General features: G+C 35.9%; 1 protein-coding gene across 1 annotated transcript in view; it reads left to right on the top strand.

Annotated features, from left to right (window-relative positions):
- Positions 1-250: 250 nt before the first annotated feature.
- The window catches only part of LOC104528933 (aryl hydrocarbon receptor-like), a 53,627-nt gene continuing 26,013 nt past the window's right edge, over positions 251-27,864 (top strand). Inside the window, 1 exon segment of the mRNA XM_010173090.2 lies at positions 251-431. The gene's annotated coding sequence lies outside the window, so the exon portion shown is untranslated.

Raw genomic sequence — 27,864 nt, 5'->3', positions numbered from 1 at the left:
TGTTCAAATAGGTATTGTAGCTCTAACTGCTTCATTTAACAATGTATGTGTTGGAGGGGGTAAACCATCTTAGATTGTTTTATTATTTTTTTTTTTCCCCAATGGGAAACAGAAGTCACTTGGGAAAAACATTTTGCTTGTTAAAGTTTAAAAGACAATTTTAACGTTGGGTTTGGGAAATATTTACCTTCATTTTGGGAAGGAACTTGCGTTTATATCATGTTTGGGTTTTTTTTGCCACAGAGTAAAGCCATCCCCTGCTGAAGGAGTGAAGTCCAATCCATCCAAGAGACACAGGGACCGCTTGAATGCAGAGTTGGATCGCTTGGCTAGCCTTCTGCCTTTCCCTCAAGATGTTATCGCCAAGTTGGATAAGCTGTCTGTGCTTAGGCTTAGCGTCAGTTACCTGAGAGCCAAAAGTTTTTTCGACGGTAAGGGTTGAGAATTTATTTGGTTTTGGACTGCTTGTAAAATTCTGTTCATACTGTATGTTGATTTTAGCTGTTTAGGTGCTTAAAACTTAATTTATCTGTATTTTAATGGAACATCTGGTTGGGTGGGTATATACAATGTTACTGTATGAAGTAAGCTTTCCAGTTTCTTGAAAACCAAATGTAACTACTTATATTTCACTTAAATCACCAGTCTTTCAAAGCTTTGCATTTGGAAGTAATATTGCCCTTAATGAGTCTTCCAGTCCTTTTCCTTAGACTTTCAAAGATACTGAAGAGATTTCTTTTTTCCCCTCTGAAAATTGCCATCATAAACCCATTACTCTTCAAAATGTGTCATATGAGTTCCCATCAGCTTTATGTTTTGCTTAATGATGCATCAAAAGTGACTTTTTGATATAAAATAATTGCTAATGCCCAAGTTTGTTGCAAAGATGACTTGTAAAGAAATAGAGGCAAAGTTTTTCCTGTGTTCAAGTCCTGATTAATGCAGGGCATGAGGCATTAAGATGACAGCTAAGCTTCTCCAGTCATGTGGGAAGGTTTTGCCTGGCCCCAGCCGTGGCAAGGGTAGTACAGCAGCACTCGGCGTAGTTATCAGGCCAGAAGCACGTGTTCTTTTACACCATCTCTGAGCTGGCCAAGGAGTCCTACCCCTCTCCTTCACTACCCGAGTTGTTCTGTAGGGTGAGATGCAGTGGCTGGCTTCATGCCAGTTTCTTCAAAGGCAGAAATAGTCTGGTCCTTTTCATTGCTGGAATAAAGCAGGGAGCTTGTACTTTAATAATTGTCCTTCTTTTATCAGTCAATGAAGTTTTACACTATTATACTGAAGATGGAATTCTGTTGATCAGCTGTAGCTAAGGAATATTGCTTGCAATGGAGTTGATATTAAATTGCAAAGGGTTTTTTTTACTAAGTTTTTTTGACATAAAAATAAGCTCTATCCTCATCAGTTTAAGATTTAGTGTTACAGTCTCTTGATAGTGACTCCATACCATGGATGAAAGGACTGAAGAAACCTAACCACCAAAGATAGTTCCACATTTTCCTGCAGGAATACAGAACATTTATTTTCATTTATTGTGTCTAGTGACTTCAATTTAGTAATGCTAATAAATTTATAACATGTATTTTATTGCTTGAAGAATATATGCAAGTGTCTTGACTTCTGTGCTTGTTTAGGACAATTCTTAGTATGGAATCTGCTTGAGTCTAGAGCTGGTCAAATATTTGCTCCCATGAAATGAGAAGTTCTCTTGGCACATCAGTTTAATCAAAGTCTTTGTGAGACATTATCTCAGGTTGACTGCCATAAAACAAATGATTTGGCTTGTCTGGTATCTTGATGAATTAAAGAGGAAGTTCTAGTCCCAGTGAAACTTTTAAAAAAAAAAATGTATTCTGAAACAAATACAAGATTGCAAGTTTTTGGCCTTACTTGGGATGGAGTGATAATAGCAAATCTTGATTTCTCATGGAATGGAAGTGCTTGATTTTTGTTCCCCCTGACAATTTGCACTTGAAAGTGCTGGAGTAAAGGGGTTTATGGCTATAATTTCTGTTTAGGATAAAAAGTCATGGCTTTAGCTGTAAAGAGACAGCCAGAATCACTTCCTACTAAAACTTACATCAGTTGCTTGTTTCAAATTTGAACACGAAGGAAACTCTCAGCCATTTAGAGCGGTGATAAATGATGTGCATTAGTGGCAGAGAAGTTATATTTGCATTTCAGGTTGTAATTTAAGTACTGTGGATCCAGAATTGAAGCAAACTTAACCTGTATTTTCAGCTCAGTAGCATATTATTGGGGTGGTATCCACAGTAGACAAACATATGCAGCTAATGTTACCATACTGCTCCACAGCTGTAGAATATAGGGTATTTAATTGTGTTATAATGAATTAAGTAGCAGAATTTTTATTTGCTTTATAGGAAAGGACTTTTCAAGCAACAAGTGCATATACTAGGCATATTACAGCAGAATATTTTTCCTGTAGTCTACATAAAATAATAAAAAAAACCCCTGGTAGATGTGAAAAAATAAATAATTTTATGTTGCTTATCTTGTGCAAGACACTTTGAGAAGTGTAGGATGAAACAAATTTAATTTATACCCTCAGATAGAATAGCTTCAGTAGAAGAAGCTATTCTTCTTTTACCAGAAAAAGGCTTTTTGCTGTTTCTTTTCAGGCCTTTTAACTGTAGGACTACAAATCAGGTTAGTAATTGGTATCTATCTGAAGTTGTTCAGTGACTAAAGTGAAGATAAGAGTAACCAGTCTATGACTATGATAGATCTAATATTGAAAATAAGATCTTTTACACTGTATTTTAATACACTTAAATACCCTGAAAACCCCTAGGTTAGAGTTTCACAATCCATCTATGCAGTGCTTCTCACAAAACTGCTTTTTTGAAGGAATGTTTTGTATAGTTAAATATATGTGGGAAGCCCTCTATAACAAATCTGACAAATGCAAGAGTGAGCGCTGATTGTCACCCTGAGTGCCTAGACTGAGCCAAGAGGTCCACTTTATTAACGCAGCATGCTGAAGTAAAGGGAAACGCTAAATGAATAACAGGATGCAAATGGGGGGTGTGTGAATTCCTGCGGAAAGTAAAATATAAACGCGTAATCATATGATCTTGCTTGAAAGGAAACCCAAGTTTTTGCTGTAACAATGGATATTTTTTCAAAGAAAACACTTACATTTTTCCAAGTTTAAATAATCCAGGGTGAATGTCTTTTTTCTGAAGGCGGAAGTCTGGGGAGGAAAAAAAAAAGACTTATTTTGTGAAAGACATCTCAAGAAGTTACATTTATTTGAATAAATGTACCTCACTTAGACATCTACAAGTTTTTTTGTTGTTACTTTAAAAACTAAGTATGTGTGTGTATATATATATTAAAAAAAAACAAAAAAACAAACACCCAAACAAAACAAACAAAAAAACAGCTTCTTCTGCTCCAGGTCATTAAGATAGTACAGAATTCTCTCCAGAGCTAAGGACAGAAGAATTTTTTCTATAGTGTCAACTGAAACATGGTAGACTTCTGCATGCTTACCGTATTTCAGGTTGTAGGAAATAGGTGTACGTTTTTTATTTTGCCTTCCATAACCTCAAAACATCTTGCTTTCTTCTGCTGGTGATTGTATTCTGTTAAGCAGTTGCTTTTGATTGTTGTAGTTTGTTAGTGAGGTCATGGTACTGCTAAGTGATCCTTCTCTATCACTACCCTTTAGACAGGCTAGGTCTGTGTGGTCATGTTAATCTCGAGTCCACATGGTGTCAGAAGGTTTTCTGTATCCCCATGTCAGGCACTGTGGCATGCTCTTATATGTACGATTTTGACCTCGTAGTCAAGAAGGAAATTTCAGTAGTGGCTTAAAATATTGTGTCTCAAGTCTGCTTCTTTATGAAGTCAAAGTTTTTGTGTGGTGGGTCAAAGCTAAGAAGTGATTTAAGGTGGTGTCACTTCCCAGCTGTATGGTACTGCCTGCCTGTACTGAAGTGGATTAGCAGTCCTCAAAGTCAAGCAGGTTAGTTCAAATCACTGCTGGAGTATTTATTTTGTGCGTGTAAGATACTTTCTGAAAGTGGCTTAAGGCAAGCTTTTTATTTTTAAGACTAGGATAAATCAGGCAAGTGTCTGCTGACAGTTAGTAAAGAAAGACTTTGTATGTTGTCCTGGTATTATTTCACTCCATTTTGGTTCTAAGTGCCCATGCATGTGTGCATTCAGTGGTGAAAAATATAAAGTGGAATATGGGACAACAGCTCTTTGTGTGGGTGCAGGTTAATGGGAGTTCTGGAGCACAACTGGATAATCATTTAGTCATAGCCTGTATTCCCTATGCATACTAAAGGAAAAAGCCCTTTAGCTTTAGTCCTTATATTATGAATTGATAATAATTTAAATACTTTACTGCAATAGGGAAGAATATTTATAATAAGTCTTCTCAGGGTTTTGGTGAAGCAGTTAGATTGAAGGGATAAAAATAGAGTTCTCATGATTGATCGCTTTTTTTAATGTTAGGGGCATAATTTTTCTTTTTAATGGCATACTGAGAATTAAGGAGAGGCTTGCAGAATCTAAAAGGAAGTAGCTGTGCTATGTGTGTGTATCAATACATTAGAAACAAAATTTAACATGTTGCTTATTAATTATCCTTCATCCATTTCACCAAGAATTCCTGTGGTTTAAAGTATGTGGGGTTTTTTTTTCCCCCTCTTGCTTATTGGACACTATTCTGCAATTATAGAAGAAAGTTTCTGCTCAAAATTATTTTAGAATTGATTTCTTATGTTGTATGCAAGTGATTCTGGCAAGCACAGCAATAACAAAATAATTAAGAATTTTTTCCAGTAAGTTTGCATTGCCTAATTTTACTTTGTAATATAATTAACACACATTCCTTGGCATAACATAGCTTAAATTTGCAACGCACCCATTGTCATCACATAAAATATAGTCTTTGATACAATGTATTTCTCCTGTGATGGCTGCTGTTCTGTCATACTGTGTACTGAAGGGAACAGACTGCACGGGGTTCCTGCTCCGGAGAGCATAGCTTAGGATAAGATGTACAGATGGGAAAGGCAAAGTGGGAGACAGTGTGTGTATTCTGTCATATTGAGAAGGGCTGTAACGTATCTACAGTTTAGCAGATATAGGTAGCACTTCCACCAAGTGTTAGGTGATGATCTGGAACACAAACCTGAAAGTACAAAACAACTGATTAAAATCTAACCCGTTAAGGCCAGGATAATACAGCAGATCTGTCCTGACTTGCTTTTATTTCAGATGGTTACTGTATTTACCTGCCTCTTTTGTCTAACACAGCTTTCCTCATGTATTTTTGAAAGTGTGACTTCCCTTTCATGTCACCTTCTTTCCCTGCTCCTCCTGCTGCATACGTAGACACTCCTGACTCCCATGTCAGGAAAAGCTAGGGCCCTCCAGGTTAGAGCACTGGAATCAGGCTGCACTTACTGCTTTTGAGTGCCTATGTTGATGCCATATAGGAATTTACTGTTGCCAGCAGCTTCTGGTGGGCTTGATTAGTCTTATTTGATTCATGACTCTGTCTTGAGCCATTTTTGTACTCCCAAGGGTAGAAAGCATCCCATAGTTCGAGAGAGATTTTTGTGGGTTTTGTAGAACACCATTTGATTTTGATGTGAAGAAGCTAAGTGGATAATCCACCACATTTCTTGGTGATACTTCTAGCAGATGTATCATCCTGTTAAAATGTTATACACATTTCCTAGTTTCCAACCTTAGAAATTATGTTGTTCTCTGTCTAAATAGCTTCTCTGTATTTAGTATTTCCACCGTGTGTATGAATTAATTTTCACATTTTTAAATGAGCTGCTTTGAATTTTATCTGAGAGTTGGAGGAAAAAAAAATTTGAGAAAGCCTCCAACCAAACCAACTATGTTTCTTCTTGCACTGTCTTCCCCCTGGCCCCAGACAAATATTATTACAAAATGTGAACCTGGGAATTGTATGGTTATTTTGGTATCAGACTATCATTCCATTCAAGTTATTTCCTAATCCATGCTTGTTCTTTCCACACTGCTGTATTTGTTTGTGGTGTTTGGTTGTGGTGGTGTTGTTTTGTTTTTTTTCCCCTCCTAAATATTTCCCTCCCACCCCCAATCCCCTGAGATTCATACTGAGGATTTGTGACTGTCTGCTACAGGCTATTTTAGCCTGTATTTTACATAACAGAGCATAAGTAGGGATTTAGGCTTTGAAGTCCTAAATTCTGATCCTCAAAAATGATGATTAGAGCCATGTAGCTGTGACATCACCTTCAATCTCAAAATGTGTATGTTTTCATTATTACATGCTCATTCTTAGCTTGCTCAGAAATGTTTTATTTAGGAGTGCTCTGTCACTTAGGCACATAATGCAGCTAGGCAGCCCTATACCCCTATGGATTGATATAATTGACATTTAATATGCCACAAACAGAACGTCTAAAATTGAAAATTCTGATTATATCACAAAGGAAGAGCTTAATATGTCAAAATATTTGTAGGATAAAGAGTACAAATACTGATAATATATTTTTCAGATTTTCTTTTCCTGTCGCACTGTAGTATTTTAGTGATTAATGTTAATCATTTTTAGAACTCCCTTTGTGAGGAATAGAAATAAAAGGTTATCTCCTTTTCTCTGCCCTACATGTATTATTTAATCAAAGGCGTAGGAAAGTCAGTGTAGGAGCCTCTTATGTTCCACAAAGCTGTTGTAAAATTTCTTGAAAACCCTGTCCCACTATGCAGAGAATTTGTCATTTCTTTATAGCCCTTGTTAATAGGGAGATTAGTTTTAAGCATACTGTTCTGGGCTTTGCTCTGGATACTTGTTGCAGTGAATATTCTCTTGTTTGCAAGATCAGATCCTAAAACAGAATTTATCCTATGCTAACCATGTAAGTGTTCTGGAGATTGACATTGTTAGTGTTGGTATGACATTCAAACTCAATGGGTAGCAAGATAAAAAGCCTGGCCTCAGGAAGTACTGCTGCTTCTCTGACACTCTGTATTCCAAATATTGTAATCTTTGTTAACATTTCTATTGCTATACTGTAGCACCTAAAGGTAATGATCTTTGGAGCTTTTTGTTTTTGTTATACAAACCACAGTAACTGTTGATCCCTCCTCCAGAGGCAGTTTGAGTGGGGAATTGTCATTAGAGGCAGTACCAGGCTCTCAACATCTGCCTTCCATGGGCTTTGTGATTCATCCATTTGAATTTGTACGGATATAGTTTGCTTGACTATGACCTTAAAGATAGGTCCTGGTAAATTAAGATTTCAGTATGAATACACTTTAAAAATACATACAAATAATGTGTTAATACTGGAATAGCTTTTAATTATGTGTGTGTGCCTTTATGACTCAGCAGTTTTCCTCCTCCGTCTGCTTGTTATTTGGAGAAATGCCCTAGCTTTTCCTGCCTTTCTCTGTATTCTGATAAGGAAATAAGACTTGCTTGTATGATTGAGCTCTGTAGTTGTTTACAGTTCTAGCCAGTTATAACATTGTTTATTTTCCATGAGTAAACAAAAACCTTAACTCTATTAAAGCAATTTCTGCTCTGTACATGCTTTGATAGAGCACTAACTTGTTAAAGAATGATTGCTTTCTGAATTGTTTTGTAAATCTAGCTAGATAATTCGAAGCTAATTCTACTTGTCAGAGCTTGGTTGTTGTAATGGATTAATTTATAATTTATTTTTAAGAGAATCTAAAAAAGGTAAAAGAAAAAAACAATTTCAAAAGTGTGCTTCAGAGTTTCAGTTGACGTATTGATAAATGTTTCCTGAGAAAAGCCTCCCATGAGTTCCTGCACCTCAGTGCAATGATGGACTGTCCAAGCTGTATGTTTTAACAAGGCATTATGTTAATGTTAAAACTTATTCTGAAAACTTAAATGAAGTGAACTGTAAGAACTAGAATAGAGTTATCTGAAGCTGCCTTAATAAAATTTAGGTTTGCTGTTTGCCTGCTGTGAACATTAAAGGGGACACACAAATAGGAATTAGTTGCTCTCACTGATGCATGCTAAACTCTGTTTTTGATTGAACAAAGAGATGCTCTTTTTTTTCCACCGAATAATTGCCTCTTGAAATTCAACCCATGTGCCTTTTGAATTGCTCAGTTCTGCACACTTTATGAGTAGCATCATGTAATATCTAATAGGCTGAAAGACATACATACTTGGCCCCTCAAGACAAATTCTAACTGATTATATAAATTAGGAATTTACTGGAGCAAGTCCATGACCTGGCTGTTCAAATATTCTGACTCCCCCATCAGACTCCATTGTCATGTGTTCAGCGGTACCGTTCCTGTGGGCTAGCATAAGACACTAGCTTTTTGTACTGAAGTATTCCATTTCAGTGAATTAATTTTTGCCTCTCGGTGTCTACATCTGAGTTACAAATTGAAGGATGATGTCTTTCCTTTGTTGATTTTTTTTTTTATGGGACACGTAAATTTTTTAGATGTTTGGAGGAAAAGATGGGGGTAACCCCCAGTCTCCTCCTTGCTTATACCATTTGTTGCTCGGTGTACCTTTATCAGACAATGCTAAGAGACATACCTAAAACAAACAATCCTAGTCTTTCCTTCTTGATCTCACAACCGCTCATAATTTTGCACTGATACCATCATACTCTGTATGGTGCTATATGTAGTATCTTACCAGATAGAAGGCTATTGATTTGATCACATTAAAGGATGTTGAAATGCATCTGGTGTCATACAGCAGACTGATACTGAAGGCTTCTTGTTAATATGCCTCCCTTTCCTCTGCTTGTCTCAAGCTGTGTTCGTCGAGTGTGGGTCCTCTGCTGGAACACTTGCAATTACTTATCTTCAGCTTTAGGAGCGTCAGCTACCCTGAATCCCTCAGTGGTTCTTGTAACATGGATGTACTACTCTGAAATGGCTGCTGCCTTAGTTAAGTGAAGAAGTTATTCCTCAGCTTTTACCCTGTGAGAATACTAGTCTTATTCATCTGTAGACTATGGGCAAATCATGCCTGACAAACCTGACTGCCTTTTAGGAAGGATGCCTGGTTTTGTGGACAAGGGGAGAGCAATGGATATTGTTTCTTTTGATTTTTAACAAGGTCTTCAGTGTTGATTGTCATTGTTTTCATATCACCAAGCTGGTGAGTTAGGGTCTCTCCAGAGCACCCCTCCAGTTCTGTCCCAAGTGATCCATTCCTCTTCCCCTCTGTGTAGTACAATTGAGGCCTACAATTGTGTTGACTTCAATGGCAACCAGTGAAGTGCCAGGGGTGACTAGAGGTTTCTGCAAGGGACAAGGAAGGACTCATCTTTCAGACTGTGGTTTAACAGGATATGTCCATGGACCTCGACAGTGAAATAAGCTGGGAATAAGTCCCATATGCCAAGTAGAGAAAAGACACTCTTGGGTTGGAAAGGAAGCAGCCCTCCAAAAGCCCGCTTGATTCCTTTGCCATGCTTCAATCATTGCAGAAAGTAGTCTGTTAAATTGCTGAAAAGTTTTGAGTTGGCATAAAAAGACAACTTCATTTCTTTTAGTGGAATGTATGGGTTTTTTTCTCAATTTAAATAAGAGATATTTCTGTTAGAAAGTGCTTATTCAGTAATACCCTTATATAGCAAGGGTTAGACTTGAATGGCTTGTAAAGAAACCTTCCAAACCCACCTCCATACCCTTTAAAAGGGTAATGTAATGTAATTAAAAATGTAATAGTGGCAAAACTCAACATCGTATTCTACTAGTAGAATAATTAAACTGTCCTGTTTCAAACATGGAATGTAATTAACTGTTTCCTATTTTCAGTTAAAATCGTAGAGAAATTCCCCAGGCAAAAATTCTGTGAAGTTGCTGTTGAGCCATCAGTTGGGTGAAGCCAAAGTTAAGGTGTTGTTTCAGTAAGAAAAAAAAAAAAAATGAGTTAATTATTGAGTATCAGGTCTAAGTCTGAGTGAGACAAGTTCCTCACTGAAACTGATAGGTAAGAAAATAACTGTGAACTGTAAAGGGAATTTAAAAATCACTGTAGATTCCTAGGCTTTGTAATAAAAAATGGCTAGTGATGTATGAAACTGAGAGAACAGTTATTTCAATAAGATTTTTTTTTTTTAGCAAAGAGTTTAACGATTTGTTTTAGAATTAATAATGTAATATAAAAAAAAAATACACGGTATTATCTGTCACTTTCTACTTGGTATTAACCTGTCTTTTTTACAAATCAAAAGCATAACAAATAGATGATAATTTTTAAATAACATGTAATGTCTGATTAGCTTTAGGAATATAAACTTTCCACACTGTTCTAAAATTTGGGAAAATTAAGTTACAGTAAAAGAAAACTCTGCTTTAGGAACCAAAGGTTCAAAAACCAAAAAATATGATAGGCGGGTACCTCTGTGCATCTAGGCTCAAATTCCCACTGATGTCATTCCACAAAGAAGTATATCACTTCACTTTCTTTTTTGACCTTTTATCCCTCACCTCAAAAAATGTAGCAAGCTTTTTTTCTCCCCTTTTTGTGGTTAAAGCAATATCATATTAATAGGTCCGATGGTTAATTACAAGTTACAAGCCTGCATCTCTCACTGATTTATTTTTTTTCTTTAGAAGCAAGGAAAATGCACACAGACGGGCAATTGAATGGGAAATGCCTCAGAAAAAATGCGAGTGTGCCAGGCCATGGTTTTGGTGATTCAGCAGGTGACTGTCATATCTGTGATAGCTATGGAACAAGAGTTCATTGCCTCTAAATTTTGAAACCACAAGCAGTATATGGTTTGGTATGTGGTTGTTAAACTTCAAAGCCCAAGTGAGAGTTGACAAATTTGAACAACTGCACATTTCCTGAGATTTACTTTTGTGTGTTAAGTAAACTAGAAAAGGCAAAGCACAGTTATATTCCCTATGTGTATCTAAAAATAAAAAATCCTGTACTAAAATTCTGGCATCAGCTGACTAGCTGTAAAAACACTGCATGCTAATTGCTGTTCTGCTGCATTATAACTGTGCTTTACAATCATTCTTCAAGACTGTTTTTTCTCAACTCCAGTCCCTACTTTGAGGATAACTACCAGTGATGTATTAGAAGCTCAGAAAATCTCAGACAGCATAGAGATACCACTGACCCTCTTCGACAAAGACATGATGTTATTACTGATCCTACACTTCATGGTCCTGTAACCTTCTGCCTACTACTTGCTCTCAAAATGTCTCCTTTCCTTTGAGCTCCCATATAAATCTCAATCTGTCGCCCTTTTAAATTCTCCCAGTCTGGGAGCCTGATGAGGGTGTTCTGAGTGAGGAGCACATACGTTCTTTTAGGCTTTAAGAGAATGAGCTTTTACTTGCATGGTGGTTGCCACAGCTTCTGACTTTTTTTTTTTCTTCTTTTTTTCTTTTTTTTCCCCCCTCTCTTCTTTTTCTCCGCCCACCCCCTGCTGCCAGCTCAGGAGCGGTGGCTTCTAATGCCTACCACACACACAAAATAACTTTGAAGTGTCTTGCATAGCACGGTTTGGGAACATCTGCTTTAGGTGGTGCAAGTGTTTGTGTGAACAAAGAATTGAGTTTTCCAAATGCAATGACTGAACTCTCATTTTTGGAGGCAGGCACATGTTGACTTAGTGTGGTGTTTTTGGAGTGACTAATTAGCATGCTGTGAACTAAGTTCAGCATCACTCAGTCACTTAAGGAAAAAAAAAATACACAACTTGGTTGTTGGTTTTTCCTTCTACTTAAGAAAACATAGCAGTGTGTTAAGTACCACTTTGTGGCAACTGAAGATATGTACCTCATTAAAGGGAGACTACTGCATAAGCACTTAACATTCCACGCTTAATAATGCTGTTACTCTTTCTTTTAAAAGCAATGTTAAAAAGGATAAGTACAAAAAACCTGAATTCAGCTGTCCTGTGTTGCAGAGCTTCAGTTTGTTTTAACTCGTGTTGTGAGCAATTCAGTGATGTAATGTTTTTTCAGTTCTTTAACAGGAGAATTTTTATTTATTTTATTTATTTTAATCTTTTAAAGGTCTTAACACTAGTCTGCTTCAACAAACAGTTAAGGGTTTGCTGAGCTGCATTTTATGAATGGGTCAAAAGAAATTATCCTGTCAAAACTGAGGAAAATTTCATACACAATCTGGTTAATCTTCAAGTTCTTTGGTTATGTGAACATTTTAAAACAAGATTTTATACCTTTATGGTATATATGTTAGGCAGATATAGTAAAATGTAATGTCTTAATTCTTTAAAGTGCTTTTAAAACTAGTAAGTGTGTTTCTTCAATGTAGTAACTTCAGCCGTGTTTAAGAATGCCATACTGTTAATGCTTTTAAAAGAAACATTGGCTCTATGTGGATGTGATATTGTAGAGAAAATAATTCAATTACTCTGCAACTTAGGTTTTGCAAAGCATTTTGCTCTAAGCACGCAGCAGGCATTTTTGCATAAGCCAGTAGGATTGATTAACATCATCTGCTGTGTAACTAACTTGATAAGCTATCCCTCTTCTGATGTCTCATATGGAGGACTAGAGTATTATGCAAAGTACTGAAAATGGAATTAATTCTACAGATGGGGGGGGGAACCCCTGTTCATTACTCTTGGTCATAATTTTTCTGTAGTTGCTAGTACAGTTTTACTGCTACTGTTTGGTATCAGTAAATTTTATAGACAGTGGCGGCTGCGACATCAGGAGTGGGATTTAGCCAACAGTTTGTAGATTTGTTGGGGTCAGAGGAGAAAACAGACAGTAAGAGCTCAGGTGTTAAACTGCTGATGCTCATGCTAGTTTTCCATTTTAGCAGGTCTAGCATTAGAATAGTTCGGTTTTGGGGTTTTCTTTTTGGTTTTTTTTTCGAGGAGGGGGTTGGTGGGTTTTGGTTTTTCGGTTGGTTTTTTTTTAGACTTGTGACATTTGTGGCATGTCAGAAGTCAAGAGATCTCTGTCAAGAAATTTTTGGGGATAAACTGCTGATGTTATGAGATTTGTATATTTGAGCCGAATTAGGAAAACACTATCAACACTATCACTATCAACAGGCTTTCCAATTGCATTTTGTATGATTTGTATTTTGCTAAAATGCTGTAAAACCAGCACTTGAATATTGAGCTCACTTCAGAATTCAAGAACGAAATAGGCATTTGCTTCTCTCAAACCATATCAGAAGGTTACTAGGCCATTTCTGTTCATGGTAAGTTACAATGTTTCTGTTGCTGTTTTGACATTTTTGCATTAATAATACAGAAAGAAACATCAATTGAGAAAATGTTTTTTTTTTAAAAAAAATTGCCTGGACTTTTGACTACTATGTTGTGCAAGGTGGTTTCCTTCTCAGACGCAACTTCTGCTTGCTTAGATTAAAGTGCTTGTAGTAGTGGGAACAGGCTTAAAAAAAAAAAAAATCCAACCCATATCTTGTTTTGCTGTATGGGCCAATTCAAGTTTAACTTTTGTAAACAATAAAAGGCCTTGATTGTAAAGAAAAAAAAATATTCGTGAGAGCAGGCCTGTGTGTGCAAGCACATCACCCTTCACCAAATGGATCTGAGCTGCCTGCTCATAAAATGTGATTTAGGGTATGTTCGGAATCAAATGTTGGGGCAGAATTTCAAAAAGTGATGAATACATGAAATAGGTCACTTGTTGTATTTTTGACCTCTTCAGCAAATGCTTTTCCGGTAAAATATAGGGGGATAAAAAGGAATTGGAGCCAAGACTAGATAAAAGCAGAGGACACTTCTACAAATCATTAGACTGCTTGGTCAAAGAATTAATGAGACAGACACCTGGTAAAAGAGGGTCAGAGAATTAAAAAAGATAGACACCTTGTAAAAGAGAGAGAAAGCTATAAAATCTCTTTGTACAAATAAGTTTAAAAGCATAGTTAAACTAATGAAGAAGAACATTTTACATAAGGCGATAAGGAAGCCTGGAAAAAGGTGGAATATTGTAATAACTATTATAAGCTATATAGGAAAAAGTAATTCAAGCAAAGAGTTAGAATACTAATAGGGTAGAAAATGTAGTGAGCCTTACACTACTACCTCTTCTAACTTAAGAAAATAAAGTATTAGAGATACTAATGACAGAAGAGAAAGTGCCTCAGCAGGTGAACTTTTGAAAATAATATGACATCAGTCTCTACTTGTTACGTGTGCAGGAACACTGGAGGAATCTTCTAAGCTTTTTTCTTGCAGGACTTGAATCCATCTGAATTAGACCAAAACAGAAGAATGCATAAAAAAACTTGCAGAAAATGAGGAAACATGTCTGTGTTTGAGAGACACCTTAGCAAGTCTTTCTATTTCACACTTTCCAACTTCAAATTACTTTGTCATTTAATGTCACTTGCAACTTCCATTGTGGTCTATGTTTGTCTAGTGCAAAGGAAATGTGTTTCTGGTGCTAGCATTTACTTGCGTTTCTATTCATCAGTTCAAGTAGCAATGTTGAGGAGCAGCTCAGTTGTGAAATGCATCTCACCTCTGGAACAGTATGACTCAAACAAGTCGCTACATCTGTATACAAAGACACGTTTTTGTGAGGGCTATTACATCTTATAGATAGTTTTCATTCTGTCCTTTAATGGAGAGAGACACTATCTGAGGTGCAAGAGTGGGGACAGATTCTATGATGTCTTTTTGTGCCTTCCTCTGAGGTCTCATACCTGACTGTCAGTGACTAACCTGGTGACAAACAGCTAAGACTCTCCCTTGTTTTTAGCCCTTCACGTTATTTTCCCAGTTTAAGCTCCTAAGTGTCCTAGAGATGAAATATAGCCATGTTCATTTTTGTCTCTTCTCTCCCAGGAAGCCCATATGTAAATTACTTTATAATTTCATGTCTGATTAAGGGACATAAATGAAAATAAGCAGGGGGGGAAGGCGATATCAGGTAGAAGGGGGCAGATTCAAATGATACACTATTAGATGGTTATACTGTTTGGAAAACATTTCTGCTTTAAACCTGTCTCATAGAAAATGGCCTTTGCAGAACCTCTCAGTGCTGCTCAAAGTCATGCTGCTTAAACTTTCTGGAATCTTATCTGTGTGAAATTGTGTGGGAAAAGATTTACCTCCCTTCTGATTTGGTAATGACCCCCAAGCCTACAGTTGCTCGCTTTACTAAAGTGGGTCACATTCCTTTCAGGATGAAAATAAAACATGGGAATTTACACGGTATACAAATATTTTCATAGTTGAGGTATCTTTCAAGTATTCTGAAGATTCTTTGGCTGCACTAGCCAACCCCATGCCCACAGCCTTATTAAAGTAAATGTCAGATCAGAGCCATATTAAATTAAATGGAAGGTATAAGAAACTTTTGGAGGAATTGCCTTAATTTATCTTTTTTTCTTTTTTCCCTTTTTATCTTTTTTTTTTTCTTTACAAGCTTCAGCAGTGAGAACATAGCTATATTTCAGATGTTTTCAGATTTTCTACCTCAGGGTTTCATGATGGCACTGTCTGCACAGCTACGTGATTCTCACAGGCATCCTTCTCAGACTTCATGATCTTTCCCAAGAGGGAATTCCTGTCTTTATATAGGTGTTTACTGACTCTAAATGTCATGACCAGATTCCCTACTTTCTGTTCACATTCTCTGATGGACGAACCCAGTAGGTGCTATTAGGACCTTTCTTAGCATCAAGAATTTGAGCTCCATGTTCAAGGGACTTCTAAAATCCAGATCATACCATTAAATGCTCATGGGCATACTTCAGACCTATAGATATGTAGAAGGTTCTGTAGGAACATACACAATCAAGATTCTCACTTCCAGTGTTACCACCATGATTTGACACAGGAGGATTTTGTCTCCCTTAATTACAAACTTAATGCTTAACAGAGAGTGTAGCTCATTTGGCAGCATCTGTGAGATGTCTAGGGAATCAGTTCTGTCTTTTAATAGCTTTATATTTTTGTTTGTGATTTCATCATTACTATCAGTTGCAACTGAAACATGAAAACATTTCACTAAATGCTACTTTTTGTCAAAAATCCGCCTATGAAATTAAAAAAAAATCCATATTATGGGATATTTACTATATTTAGATATATATTAAGGCCACAAACTGAACTCTTCTCAAGACATTGATGATAGCCTTAACTGATTTACACTTAAATGATAATTGTGTAATTTCTGGTAACTCAAAAATTAATCTAAATCTGGTAAATTGTTATCTGATGGAGTAAGTTTGAATATAACATTGCTGGAGCGTCCTCTTTTCCATATACTTCTCTGAAAAGAAATATTGCTCTCTCCTTTCTGAATGTGATGGACTGTACGTTTCTCAAATTGAATTTAAAGATTGTCACCCCACCTAAAGGCTCTGTATAAGGAAGTTACATGCATAAGGTAAATAGAGCTAAGAATTACAAATAATAAATAATTTTATAAAAGCTGATTATTTTTGTATTTTTATGCCATGCAACAATGAAAGTTGTAATCAGCTGTGCCCAAATTTGATTTTTAGTTTTATGAGCAGAATGAATTGTTTATAGCAGAAGCTTTTGCTGTTTTACTTGCAGTTGCTTCCAGAGAACAGGTTAGATGTCAAGTATTTTGTCACTCAAATCTGTTCTGCAAAGCTGGCAGCTATATATTTATGTATGCATAGTCTGTGTAATACTGCTAAATGTTTGGAATGAAATAGTAGATTTTTTGGCATTAGGATCTAAGGATGGAAATGCCATTTGGTACATAAAAGCAGAAAGTCATAAATTGCTGCAGTACTAACTAGACTAAACACCCATAGTTCCTTTCTTAAGAAATACATTACTGAACTCTATCTAGTTTATTTATAATTCACCCTTAAATTATGCCAATTACATTTGAGGAGAGAGGCAAGTATTGGTAATTTTCACAACCTTCCATGCATGAAGAGCAGGAAAACAAATCTGATACTACAGACATTACTTTTTAAATAATGTTTTTTTGTTGCTAAAGCTAGAAGTAGGCTAGGAAAGTTCATACCAGTATGATAACTTTTTGTTTGCCCTAGAAAACCAGGTTGTCCTGAAGAAGGAATGCCTGGCAATTTTGTGTCTGTCTTTTATGAGACTGAACAAGATCAGTTTCATTTCAGAGGTTCTGGATATGCTTTGTGCAAATAGACCATGTCTGTCCCACTTGCTATTTTAGCTTTGTACAGGTCAGTACCTTCCTCTGCTCACACATTGCTATAGTCATCACCAGTAATACGCCTTTTTAATTCTCTTTTGCACTTGAACTTTTGTGTTTAAAAATACTTGAGAGACCAGTCAGAAGTTATGCTTTTAGCAGGGTGATTTTTTTTTTTTCTGAGTAGTTAATACATATTTGTACCACAAAACTGGAGACATATAGGCTCATTTCACTTTTCCTAAATTGGTAAAATAAGATAAAACACTAACTTTTCCAACAGCCTTGCACAGCCAGGTTGTTTTAATTGTATATGCTTGGGTCAGAGAGAGTTGAGAATTAAGAGCTGTTTATGGAATACGAACATTTGTATGGAAAAGATACTAGTGGTCATCGTCTGCTCTCTGTGATGATAAAAGTAATGTTGGATTTGGTGACATTTAATATTTCATGATTGTATTTGCAAATGAAATTTAATGTGTGCAAGGGGGCTTACAAAACTGGGAGGTTGCAGCAGATGTTACTAAATATGTTCCATGAAACTTTATTTGGGCTTCTGGCTCACATTAGCAGTTGAACTCTGCAGCAATGGCTGAAGCTGGATGGCTGTGAAGGTTGGGTCGCAGCAGTCAACTCACCGCATTAAGGAAGTGCTATTGTTTTTGTTTTACATGAGTACCATATGCTGTGAACTATCATAGCTTAAAGGCAAAAATGTCTCCTGCTAAAGCTACCCAAGTTGTAGAGCTAGTAATGCCCATTTTCAAATGGGAAAGCAAGCTAGGGGTAGTGTTTGATGGCTGTCTTACCTTCACAAATCAAACCCTTCTGTTCTTTGAACTGTTGCATTTGTTTCCTTATTATTTGTGTTTTGCTATAATAATGAGGATCATTCAACTTTATACCCATTTGGAATGCAGATACCTGAAGCTGAACTGCAGAATTAATAAACTATATAAAAAATTTGCTTGCATGTAAGTACTATCAAACTCTTCTAAGAAGCTTTCATCTCTGAAGAAGTAGAAACATTCTTCTATTTCCTTTCGTAAACTGATGCTATGTATTAAAGGTAAAGGTAAAATTAATTCCTTAAATTATGATTGTCAGTTGTGTTACAGGAATGGTGACATGCAAGACAGTAGGTAGATGCATATAGCTTTTGCCAGAAGTTCTCATGTTGCAGTTCCTTTTTTTTTTTGCACTGCAAGGTCAGAGCAATAGTAGAAAGTTGTGTATGGAATTGATCAATACTCATTTCTACAAAACACTTCATAGCAGTGGTATACTTGAAAAAAAAAAAAAATCAGAATATTATGTAGCTTACAACCACTAATTAAAAGACTCTTGATTTCAGCATCCTCCTGCACAAAGGCCTGGGATGCAGGAAGGAAGTGGGGTTCCTATCAGTAACAGTCACTGTCTGAATCCCAGGGAGAGCTCTGTGTCATCTTGTAATTTGTTCTTTATGTGTTTCCCTCACTAACATATTAAAACTAATAATTGTTTCTCATTTTGTTTTATCAAAGCTAATCTTTAATTAGATGGATTAATTTTAGAACTAAAGCAAATGTCTTAAATTATAAATATGGAGGAACTGCTCAACTACCAGAAAAGCTTTTGCTTTTCTTCCTGGCTAAAGCTCAAATATTTTAAGCATATGGAACAATTTAGCAGAAAATACATAATTATCAAACAGATCTGTCTTTGCCACCTTGAACGTTATTTCTTGTGGCAGGGTAAGTGAAACCTCATGTTTAGATTTTATTTCATTTAATCTTCAGCTGTATTGGCAGAAGATTAAAAAAAAATGACAGATGGCACCATTAAAATACGAGTTGATTTGTGCTTACTCTAATATGAATCTGAATATACTTGATAAAGGCATGGCACAAACTTCTAAATGAAATTTTGAAGCAAAGAAACGAAAGTACATTTATCTTGGTAAGAACCTGAACAATCTGTGTAGCTGTAAAAACAAGTTTAATATCATGCAGGTGTTCACAAGCAAATGTATGCACATTATTACATTCATTATAAATAAAGCTGCCATCAAATTTTGGCTCTAAGCTTGTTTCTCTTTCTTCTCTATGTGGAGGCCAAGATCAGTGAATGTTAATTCTTCATTGCAGTGTCCACTCTGTGGACAAATATCCTTACTGATGTTGTAGCCTTACCTACAAAAAACACTTTTTACATTGTAAGAAATGTGTTGTTAAGATTAATTCAGTATGTTCCCTGTTAAATGACTTCTCTTAATTAACTTACTTGATCTAAAGTCCTTTCAAAACTGGGTTTTCTGGAATAGGTTATGCATTTCCCATGAAGTGTCCATCCCATAAAAGAGTGGAACAGCTGTTTCAGTGGGGACTGGATCAAGGGCTGGTCAGTGTCCCAGCTGGGAAGCTGCTGTCTGATTTTAACTTTCAGGCTTGAAAACTGGGGGGCTTTTTTGTGTCGTGGTTTTTTGTTTTTTTTTTTTTCTTTTCTGTATGATAGGAATTTTTCAACAGGAAGAGCAGATATTACCTGTATCCCCAGCTTTAAGACTTTCTTCTACTGCAGTGGAAGAAAGGAGAGGGAACCATCTGTAGCAGAATGGGGAATGAAACCTGGGTTTAGCATATCCTGATACTGTAAAAAAGGGCTATGTAATTATCTCCAGGCATGTAAAAGAATCAGGGGCTACCAGCTGTCAGAAGAACCTGTATTTATGCCATAATGGGGGGCAGTCAGGAGAACACCTAGTTTCTGGACCATCCTTGAGGTACCAAATGGCTTGGGTACCAAGCCATTCTTTCCCGTCCAGAGGGAGGTATTGCAGCTGTACGTGGTGGGGCATATGGTGAAACTTAGGAAACTGAAGTATGTATGGTGTTTAGAGTGAGGTTTCTAAATAGTGTATTCGGTATAGAACCCCAAATTTCCTGTATCAGGTCCTTTATATGGATCTGGCCTTCTGGAGTTGAGTTGTACAGTTCTCTGGACTATAGCCGCATCAATCTCTGTTACAGCTGTCCATGTTAAAACAGTATTTCCTATTATGTAACTGTTTTCAGAAGTCTGGAAGCCAGACAGTGACTGTTGAAATCACCTGCTAAAATGTTAAGAATGTTTTTCACTTCAGTAGCTCCAGTTAATAAATAGTGATCAAAGTATTTTTGAAGACTTATAGTTGTTCTTGTTTCAGTTTTTCTAGTGAGACTTAAATACAGTGATGGGGAGGACTGTTCATGAAGTTGGACTAGTTGTCTTTTGTTTTGTCCTTCTGAAGATTTTGGTGGAGTCTCTTGAAGCAGTCTTGGAGATAGTATTGGATGGTACAGTCCCATAATGCATGGTTAATCCATCAGGGAAATTCTGTTTAAAACAACTGAGATTCTCTAGAAGATCTGAGACAGAGATGTAATTCGGTTTGTAAAATCAAGTTAGGGTCTTACAAATATAATTGGAACAGGTGCAAAGATGGCCTAGAGAGTGTATATTACAGATGACTGAGTTTGTCATATTTAGTGTGGCAAAATGAAGGCTAGGGGCTATGAATCCTGTCTATGAGTATACCAAGTAGGGTAACACTGAGAGGAGGAGAAGAGCTGTTGAAGTTAATGGGCAGCATTGTCACAGGAGGACACATAGGAATAAGCTGAACGTATAAAATGTGCACTGGAGATTTGAAGGTTTCTAGTAGCAAAATAAGCCTTACTAGAATTTCAGAAAAAAAGAAAGGACTAAATATTCTTAAGATTTAGCTTGATATTTACTCTGGTGATGTGGTCTCTCTCAAGTCTTAGATTTTTGCAGCAGTTACTGACTGAAAAATGTTTTGTCTCCTTTAAGACATTGTACCTTCCAGCTTAGCTTTCTAATGGCATTTCAGCTGCAGTGAAGGTTGAATATGCTTCAAAAAGCATTTTGAGAGGAAATGGTAATTAGTTATGTACAACCTTTCAAATGTCAAAGTTTCTTTAGAAATAAAGATATATAGAATTCCCAAACAGAAAGGAATGTGTGTGAAACAAAGAGTCAGTGAAATGGGCTGTTCTTTCTGTGCATCTAACAAAGTCTCATATTCTCTGTAAAACTGTGGAACAAACTTATGTGGAAACGGATGGAAAGCCCTTTTAAGTTGCAGCATAGAACTATCAACTTCAGAGACTCACAATATTGCGACAACACATCATGGATACCTGATCAGCTCCCTGACCAGGTAGCGTCACAACTCTAGAAAGGTCCCTTACGCTGTCAGATTCTCATAATAAGTTGTATTGCTAAATAGTTTGAAAATAAACTAACAAAAAACCCCACAATACAAACAGAAAACAAACAGAAAACAAACAAAAAAAACGCCAAACCCTCAAAACTCTGCAACCCATTCCCTCTCCAACCAGAACAACTCTGCAAGTCCAGACAAGTCATGCAGTTCTTCTAAAGCCTGGAACTGCAACAAGAAATTGAAATCTTGTATTAGAGGACTGAGATACTATCACTCATCTTTTGTTTTGGTGTGGTTGCCCTCCAGGGCAATCTTCTCTAGGCAGGAGCTTTGTTTATGTGTATTAGTGAGTCACTTAAGTGGTGATGCTTCATGAATACTGTTTGAGTATTTATCTTGATTTCTAAGGCAGTTTATTAACAGTAGAATGGAAGTATTGAAAATATTGAGACAATTTTATGTAGTTTTTGGTTTACTGAAAAGCTTGTGGTATGAATGGGATGTACCATTTCTTCATTTAGAATTATTAGGAATGGAGCCTTAGCTGGACTGATTATTTAAATTATAAGTAAAACTCTAGATTCAATTCTGAATCTTAAAAACATAAAATATTTAAAAATATTTTTAAGGCAAAAAAAGAGGCTCTGTCTATGAGAACTGGTAGATGTGCCTGGTAACGCACTAATCAAACTAGCCTTTTGCTTTATCTTTACTGTGGCTGTCTTCACACACTTCCCACTCAATTTGACAGTTACTTTCCTGAAAAACTAGTAAATGAGTTATCCAGTAGCAAGTGTGTGTTAATAGTGTAATGTATCTAAGATATGTTTTAATATTTAGTATAAAATCCTCTAATGTTAGAATTAATGGAATAAGCTTTGCAAAACTTAAACCAGTTGTTTGTCTGTGGTTTTGTCAGACCACTTCTGTCTGAAAATGAAAGTATTCACAGGTTCTCTTGTGGACACACTAATAATGGCCTCTCCTGTGTGACCTCCTGAGCACAGTCTTCAGTAAAAGTGCCTGGGATGAAATCCAGTTCAACCTTTTTTCCCTTTTTCTGCTCTTTATGTAGAAAGACATTGAATTTTTTACCTTGTTTGTTATATTTAGACTATAACCATTCATAGATCTTTAATTCATAAACTATTCAGTTCAATATAACAAACTAAAGTTGTCAGGAAAGATATTGAAATATTGTGCAAACATAAGCTTTAAACTATATATTATCTAATATGATTTTCATATGAGGCACTAAAATCTCTCCCAATTAGAGAATCTGAACTTGTAAATCTTTACTGCTTTTATCCTTGCAGTGCTGCTGGAGTTAGAAGTACTCTTATTCCGGTTTCATAGTTAAGGAAATGAAGTGTGTCGTGCTTGTATGATTTCTACCACATCACACAGGAAGACAGTGTCAGAACCACAAAACCATCCATCCTCTCAACTTTTAGGCATATTTTTGATAACTTCCTCCTTGTCTTCAGCCTCTTTGTCTTTCTTGCCCGCCCACCACACACCCTGCCCCACATACATGCGGTAGTGTAGCTTAGAATCCTGTATTTACTTGGAAAATATAACAGTGTCTGTTACCATGTGAAAAATATATCTAAGCCACATTGCCTATTTATTGCCTTTCTCATTCTTAGATAGTAGTTTTACTGTCTTAAAGTGCTATGATGACTGAGGCCATGGGGAAAAACAGCTGTTGGTTTTGGAGACTGTTGCAGTTAAACCATCATTGTTTTAGGGTATTTAACTGTGAGGGTTGTGATTTTTCTCCAAAATAACTGTGGAAGCCCAGTGTCTTGTCCAAATTCTGGCTTAGGAAGTTGCTATACATTTAACCTATCACAAACAAACTCATTAGGTAAGATCTGATTCCTGTCCTCGTTACCTGCCGTTACCTATTCAGCTTTCTGTAGGAGAGAGAGGTTAAGGTTCATTTCTTCTAAGAGGCTTTCTGCTGGTGTAAAAATAATACCAGGGAGAGCTGGAGCTCTTTAGTAGAGGCTTTCTCATAGCAGGTAATAGAAAGAAGGGGTTTATGTTTTTTTTTTTTTTCTTTCTCCTGTTTACTATTTACCCATGTAGTTATGCAGTTAGCAGAACAATGGATTGTCAGTACAACAAACTATTAAAATATATTTCCTGGTGTTATTATAAATGAGTTTTATGATTGAAATTGAGGTTCAGTAAACATATAATTTTACATGCAGTAAAATGGCAAGCAGATTACTGACTTGTTGGTTCACCTTTCTATAACTTTAAAAATGCACTTTTAAAACTTGCTGATACTCATTTGTATGAATTTTTTTAGATATACAATTTAATAAAAATATTTAAATGACAGAAATGAAAAATGTAAATAAAAATCTTTTGTAGAAGATACATGTTCAAATACATACTGTGTTCAAGTATAACATATCAAAACCAGACTGAAGAAAGGAAATTAAAAAACAGAATTCCAGGATAAAGTGATTTATCAACAAAAGATGCACAGAATGGTTTTGAAACCTTTTGAAAGGTTTTTTTAATGTTTTTGTTTGTTGTTTGTGTTGGTAAATTTTACCAAGCAGCAGTGTTAAATTTTTTCTTGTAATATTTTTTTTGCAGTAGAACATAAACTCATTTACTGTATCATAAGTAACCTTGTGATACAGAAGTGTAATTTCTGTGAAATTCATGGCTCCCTTTCAGTCTCGGCGAGTGAAATTTGATTGAAGTTTAGATAGAAAAAAGGTGATACTCTGCCAAGTTTTTGTCTGTCTTATGATGTATATCTCTGAACATTGGAAACATATTCTTGCCATAGACCTGGAAACCAAGTAGCACTGGGCTGAGCTTACAGACGTGTCAATTTTGAAAGGGCAAGCAACAGACTTCCTTATGCCAAAAATAGCTTTTGTGTTAAATTATTTAAGCATAGTATTTGATCATAAATAAATGTAAAAATAATTTGCACTTCGGACTTTTTTTGTATAGTGAGGGAAACCCAAGGTCATTTTAAAATTAGATGGATTTTGTTGAGTGAATATGAAATACACATTCAAAATCCATGGTACTTGGCATTGAGGAAAATTCTGTGTACTGTTCTTATTCCTCATGTATTTTTGTTATGTATTGATTGTAATGAAGAAAATATTTCAGACTCCTGCAGCAGTTCAAGTAATGTGTACCACTTCTGCACTTTTCTGTTGTTGAGTGTAAAATATGTATGAAGACATGTCTGAAGTGTAAGTACAGCAGGCCCTTGGGAAGTTCTGGAGCTGTACCTTGAGTAATTTCAGTCCAATGTTGACAAAATATTTACTGGTTTATTTTTGTTTTGTTTTCATCCATGGTCTGTGAAACGTTCAAGGGTGATTCTTAACAGAACTTTAATATTGGAAGTTCTCCATCTTGATTATACCAAAAGTATAAATAGTTTTCTTTAGTCTAGAAAACAAATACAGCTTTATTGTAGTAGTTGCTTTGGTGGCAACCCATAAGTTTCCTATTAGTTTCTATTGAAACCTTGTATTAAGGCACTTTTAACCCTCAGAATTATCCACTTTTAGAGATTAAAATTTCCTTTTTCTGTTTCTTCTCTAGACATTTTGGGGAAAACCCTACATTTCTTCCTCCCTTAAAGATAATTTATTGTATACGTGAACATCCTCACAGCTGGGTAGGCTTGTGCTCTCTCTGCCGTGTCTGATTGTATAGCTGATGAGTTTGCATTTTACTTGGTTTGAATTTGGGTTAAACAAGAAAGTACTGGATGACGGAAATTGAGGTGTGCACACACGCAAAATTTGCATCGTATTCAGTGCAGATCATTGGAACCAAGGGACTCTGGTTTGAGTCACTGCAACAGTATCTCCATTGCAAATTAGATGCACGCATGGGAATTCTTAATTTCTAGAGATTTGCAAACATCAGTAGATGATCTGTATAGCAGTTAAGTTCTTGACTCTCAAGCCCAGGAAATTCCCACAACCTGAGCACTTAATACCCTTGTTCTCTTCTCCTTTTTTAATTGGTGGAAATAATTTTTTTCAGACTTATTTTTTCTGATCTCTCTTGTTAAAACTTGATCTGGTAAAAGTGCTGTTTCCCCTCAGTCATTTTTTCTTCCTTCTCCAGCCATAACCTACTAATATTTCTTTGAAAGTATTCCTGGTGATATGGTTTATCCTCTTGTAATAGATGTTTCATGGTGTTTTCTTTCTCTTGAACCCTGAATAATTTCTTTGAGGCCAAATCAAGAAATACCTGTCTCCCATGGCTCATAGTTCTTTCAATTGCTTTTCTTAAATACATAGACATGTTTATGTGTCTCAGCATTAGCTGAAAGTATGCTCATGAATCTACGCACTATGTCCTCTGAGGTTGAAGGTTGGTTGTTACTAAATTTTTAACCTTTGTTTGGCTTTTGTAATGGAAATATCAAAATATAGGCACCTCCTGTATATGTTTTATTGATATTTTTTGGCAATTTGGCAATTTCTCACATTCAGTCATTCCCATACCTAAGAGGAAAAAGGTATCATTTGTTTGTAGTCACTCCCAAATGTACAATTTCACCCTCATTTTGCTAATGTTTACAAAATCTGATTATTCAACTTCCATGCCTAGTTTTGTAAATTGTTTTCTGCATATATTGCTCTGGACTGCATCAGAATAGTGATGCATTTTTTTACATTTTTATTAATATATTTACGTTTTTGTGTTTTGAAGGTAATGGAAAATGCATGTTGTTATACATGCAGACATCCACAGTTTACTGTAATTTACAAGCTGTATTGTAAATTGTAATACAGCTTACAAGGAAGACTACCCTTAAATTGTTTCCTCTTCATACATGTAAGAAATAAAAAGGTTGATGCATATCTTGGCTTTCAGATATAATTGTTAATAGATGGCAGAATAATTGGAGGCCAAGATACTGGAATTAGAAAATGAAAATATGGAACTTGTCAATATTACAAACAAGGATTTGTCTACTATACCTTGCCTTTAAATTTTTATTTTTTTTTTAGTACTTGAGTGTAAATACCTGCTCAGTTTTCAGTGGAGTATAAATAAACAATATAAAGCTTTCTTGAAAATTATTCAGAATTCAAAAATAAAGGGATAGGATATGCAACACTTTAGTACGCAAAATATCATGAAAACTCTTTTTTTTCCCCCCCAACATGTAACAGGTTTTACTTGTGCATGCAGCCTACACAGAAGTCTGTCTTACCTCTTTGTGTAACATAACTAAAACTTTAGAGATACAGTTATGATATTACTGAATTTATTGTATTTATTTTTTCTTGTATATCTAAGTACAGAGCAATCCTTAGCAAGTTTTATTAATGAAATGCATAGTTCATGCTATCTAATAGAAGTGTAGCTATTTACAAAATATGCAATCAGTGCATGTTTTGTCTTTCTAAAAAAATAATTGCAATTTTTTCCTCTGTGTTACTTAACTTTTATAAACATTTTTCCCTTTACAGTCTCAGAGGTAGCAGGTGCACAATGTTTCATGTAATCTTAAATGATGGAAATAGCTAAGATTGCATATAGATACATGGATTTTTTTTTTTTTCCTCCTTCTCCCATTTGAGAAGGATCTTTTGCCAGTATAAACAGATTAGGGTATGTTAATGATTTAGACAAGAGTTTAATATTCAACTTGGTTTTCAGTAGTGCCCTCCTTGTATTGTTTTGGCTGGTGAATTTTGTGTTGAATGTTAGAATTTCTTACTGAAGCGAGTAAGACCACCCCTTTCATGAGAACTGTTGTTCTTTAAAGTAATCTAGAGCAGACTGGTTGAATTTATAATTGTACTGAAAAGGTTATGAAACACTCTAAATTGGCTCTGACTGCAAACATTAACCTGTTTGGCTGAATTGTGGGAACTGTGCCAAAATTTGATATAAAGCAGTTCTGGGAAGCTCTTTAAGATTAAATTCCAGGACTGCACGAGTGATGTGCTAACGATATACTTGTGATATTAGGCAAGTGTTACTTCGATACAGTTTTAGGCTCGAACAGATCATTCACCTAAAAGTAAAAATTATCTCCAGCCTGATTTAAGTAATCTGTTGCATCTCAATATGATTTTAAAACGCCCAGTTAAAATTTGGCATCGTGATATTCCGTTTGCTGTGCCTCTCTGTGGTGAGCTACACTGGCTCTTCAGAAACTTTTTGCTCTGCTTTTTCTTTGAGGAAGAAAAGGTAGGAAAGATAAAAGCTTCTAACTGCTTGGTATGGTTTCTGTGAAGCTTTTCAGCCAGCAATCTCTGAATTGGTTTGTATTCAGCACTCTTATAACACATCTGGTTTAGGTGAATTTTGATATGGAAATCATACATTTCTTCACTCTTTTAATAATAATAAGAGACATTTGGTGTGGAATGCTCAGGTTTCAGTGGAGAATAGTCTCTCCAAACTCCACAGCTGAGCACCAGCAAATGTGTTAATTTTCTTCATTTATGTCAGAAAAAATTTATTCACTCAACACAGAAGAAATTAACTTAGTT

Source organism: Antrostomus carolinensis, unplaced genomic scaffold (assembly GCF_000700745.2).
Source record: "Antrostomus carolinensis isolate BGI_N321 unplaced genomic scaffold, ASM70074v2 scaffold14638, whole genome shotgun sequence".
Taxonomy (NCBI): Eukaryota; Metazoa; Chordata; class Aves; order Caprimulgiformes; family Caprimulgidae; genus Antrostomus; species Antrostomus carolinensis.
This window is presented reverse-complemented; position numbering and strand designations above follow the sequence as displayed.